Source organism: Cryptomeria japonica, chromosome 9 (genome assembly GCF_030272615.1).
Source record: "Cryptomeria japonica chromosome 9, Sugi_1.0, whole genome shotgun sequence".
In the NCBI taxonomy this organism is placed as follows: Eukaryota; Viridiplantae; Streptophyta; class Pinopsida; order Cupressales; family Cupressaceae; genus Cryptomeria; species Cryptomeria japonica.
The window spans coordinates 601,826,917-601,830,959 of NC_081413.1; positions in this window are offsets into that span (position 1 = coordinate 601,826,917).

A 4,043-nucleotide genomic window follows, 5' to 3' on the forward strand; every position below is an offset into this window, starting at 1 on the left:
TCCTAATTCTTGATGCTAAACTTGTGAAGCAAAAGATTCAAAATATTTACCCTAAAGTGGCATTAGTTGTTAAAGGTGAAACTGAAAAACTTTTGGATGCTAGATTCATTCATCCTATCGATTATTCCCCATGGATTGCAAACATTGTAGCTATGGCTAAGGCTAAAAATAAGATTAGGATGTGTACAAATTTTCATGATTTAAACAAGGCCTCTTTAAAAGATGACTTTCCTCTCCCGAATATCGATATGATAGTGGATTTGGTAGCAGGGCATGCTTTATTATCCTTTATGGATGGTTTCTTAGGATATAATCTAATCTTTATTAATCCCCAAGATCAATATAAAATTGCTTTTACCGCTCCTTGGGGTACATTCTATTGGATTGTGATGCCTTTTGGATTGAAAAACACAGGCGCAACCTATCAGTGTGCTATGACTCTCATCTTCCATGACTATATGCATAAGACTTTAGAAGATTACGTTGATGACATCTTAGCCAAATCCGTTCTTCGTACAAATCATGTTAAAATCCTTCGTCAAATCTTTGAGAGAATTCATAGGTATAACATGCGTTTGAATCCCTAAAAATGTGTTTTGGTGTGGATAGTGGAAAACTATTAGGACTCATAGTTTCACATCGCGGCATTGAGGTGGATACAAAGAAGATAAATGCTATTTTTAACATGCCACCACCTAATAATGTCTCCCAACTAAAAATTTTGCTAGGAAAGATCCAAGCTATTCGTAGGTTCATCTCTCAACTTGCGGATCGTACCTTTCCTTTCACACAATTTGTTAAAAATAATATCACTTTCCAATGGAATGAGGATTGTCGTCAAGCATTTGAAGACCTAAAAACCTATTTGGACAATCCTCCTATTCTTCAACCTATGTTGAGACTGTGGTAAAGATATGAGGCAAATTGTTGACAATTGAGGTCTGAGTTGTGTGTGCTGATGTTGGTCACTTGATGTAGAGTACAAGGAAAACTTCATGATTAGGAGATCCTTCTTTTTAGATTATTTTTGTATCTTGCCCTGTTGTAGTTAGCTTTAGGTTTTGGAAGTCCCTTTTCGTATCTTTCCCCAAGAGAAATTAGCCTTGGTTTGCAAGTCCGAAGCAGTGATATCTTTTTATTGTAGTTTGATATACATAAGGGTAAGTGCACAAAGATGGTGGTAAAAAAGAGGGTATAAGTGGACACTTTTTTTTTGAAATTAGGTGAACGTGAACTTGGAGGCAAAATTTGAAAGTCATCCACTCAAGATATGAAGATAATCAAAGAACAAATATTGTAGTACTCTAAATCGAGTTTCCAAAATACTAAACTTTTTCAAAATTGGATAAGATTAAGAGGGTCAAATCCTTCGCGCACGAAAAAATGACTTTGATTTTTTCTGAAAAACATAACATAGTGGCTGATGTGCGCATCAAAAAATTCATAGTTAGATTTAGTATTTTGACAGATCCTTTGGCAGAAAGATAGTTAAGAGTGAGCACTAGAAGATGTGTATTTTTTTGTAATTTTTTGTTGAGTATTTTTTTTTTAATGATTTTTCCAATCTAGCACATCCTGAAAATTAGGTACCTGTTTGTGCGCGAAGCATAAGTTGCACTAAACAAATCAAAAATACAATTTTTTTAAAAAATTGTAAAGAATCAAGTGCACTACAATAATAAATATAGTTTTTTAAATTTGGATAAGTATATCAAAAGTTATTCAAAAAATGGTGCACCTATGTCTGTGAGAACTATGGAGACATTGGTAAAAGAAATTCAATAATAATATGTTATTGTTGTTCAAATTGAAAAAAAATTATATGGTTAGAAAGCTTAGAAGATGGGTGAAAATATGGTGGAAATTTTAGAAATACCCACTTGATGAAGTGTAAACCTGATGATGACAAAGTCGATAAACCAAGTTGATAAAATAAAACATGTCAAAAATAAGAGAAATGGAGGAAAATCAAACTTCTAAACCGTAGCTTTGTCATCCAGGCCTATTTCCAAGCCTAAACAATCAAAAGCGCATGTGAGGCCCTACCCCGATTCAGTTTGACATTTTCAGTTATTTGCATATTGAGACTATTATGGATGCTTTATTTTATGCTTTATGGACTTAGAACTTATATGATTCCATGATTTGGATCACACTGACATATGTTGATGCTTTATTTCATGCATGATGATTATGAAACTTTAGATATGTTACTAGAATAGAACTACATTATGATGGTGAATGTCATTATTGGAAATTTGCAGGACTTCATTTTGATGATAGAAAAATGATACTTATTTATGAGTGGTTCAATTTTGGAAAATTATGTTAATTGCTTATGTGAAATTGGATTTGAAACAAATGAGATATTGAATTATTGTTGCCAAACGTATGAGTGTTTGATGTGTAATGAAATCCATGAATTTGATTATGTATAATTGTGATGATTTGGAATTACTAATGTGTTAATTGAGATGCGCAGGAAAATTATCCATGTGACCATGGAATTTATATGGAGAACCAAGCCTAGACCTATGTGCGTTTGTTAAGCCGGGAGTTGTCTATTTGGAGAGACAACACCCCATTGTAATGTATTTTATTTGTGAAGTGTATAATGCTTGAGTGTTAAAAATTAATTTATATGTATATGTGTAATCCTACAAGAGACAAATTCTATGTGTGATTTTTATATTGTATTTTTATTGTGTCACTTGACACATGTGCTGATTAAGTGTCATTGATTTTGACTTGTCTCTTGGAGGGAGTTTTGTTTCTACCAAAGCCATTCAAAAAACATGAGTGTGGTCCCAAACTTGCCTTGGGTAGGGAGTCTTGGGAGTGGCCAACTCAAGTTTGACCCGTAGGTAAACTTCAGTTGGGTTTCCAAAGGGTTTAATGGACTCCTAGGGTAAGTTTTAAGGCTTTTCCAAAGGTCCAAAGGGTATACCTATGGGTTAGGGGTATTTTGCAACATGTGGCTTCTCCCATGTGACTATTTAGTCACTTCAAAAAGTGGTGTTTCCAAGATGAACGAAAATTCAACTTAGAAAGTTCTTCCTAGGATAGAGAACCTTCCCTTTAGATGTCAAACTCTCTTCCCCATCTTCTTCCACCTTTTCCCTTTCCAATTTTGGTAATGTGTAAGAGTTTGGGAAGGGCAACCAATGGGAACTCACACCTCACCCAAGGGGTTGGGAAGTGTGTGAGAGGCCTTCTTAGGCAAGAATTTGGAGACTTAGTGAGTAATCACCCACTCTCCATTCTTGGAGATTATGCTTGTTTTGAAAAGTTAGTAGGAGAATAGCACTTTTGGTGGAATTTGGAGAAAGCTAGTGTGGAATTGGGCAGCTCATCCCCAACTAATTTTAGCAAACCTATTGGCAGGATAAGGTTGGTTCCTTCTTATCTCCTCTTGTTTATGTTGTATGTGTTAGTTATGTTGTTTTGTTGAAGAAAAGAGATGCTTGTAAAGGAAGTGTTTTTTTTGAAGTTTTTGTGGAAGTAAAGAATGTGTAGTTTTCCTTTCTATGTGTTTTGTTTTGTGTTCTTGTTGTTTTGGGAGTGTCCAAGATCTCCTACCCTTGGGAGGGTAGGAAGATCTTGGGGTGGAAGGAGTATGACAGCCATGGGTGAGAGGCTCTCCTTATGGAGAGTGATCTCAAGGTTGTCCTTTGTGACCCTTGTTGCATAGCCTTGTGTATGCATTTGGGGGTCATAAGGGGAGTAAATATGGCCTTGAGCCTTTTTGGGGGGCATAAGGATTGTAGAAGTATTTTGTTGCATTTGTATTGCCATGAGGTGGCTTGAGTTGTGTTTGGCTTGCAAATCTCCCCATTGATACTTGGTCCACTTCCACCCATGGAAGAGTCACCATGAATGTGGTGAATGTGTAGTTTGGGAAGGGAAATTTGAATGTAAGTGTCTTCCTATGTTTGTTGTGGGGTTTGCTTGTTTGTAACCCGTCTAGTGCTTGGTTCTCCAAGCTCGGGGGTGGCTTCTAGAAAGCCTAGGCTGGGAGGTGAGCTCTCCATGGTCAAAGATGT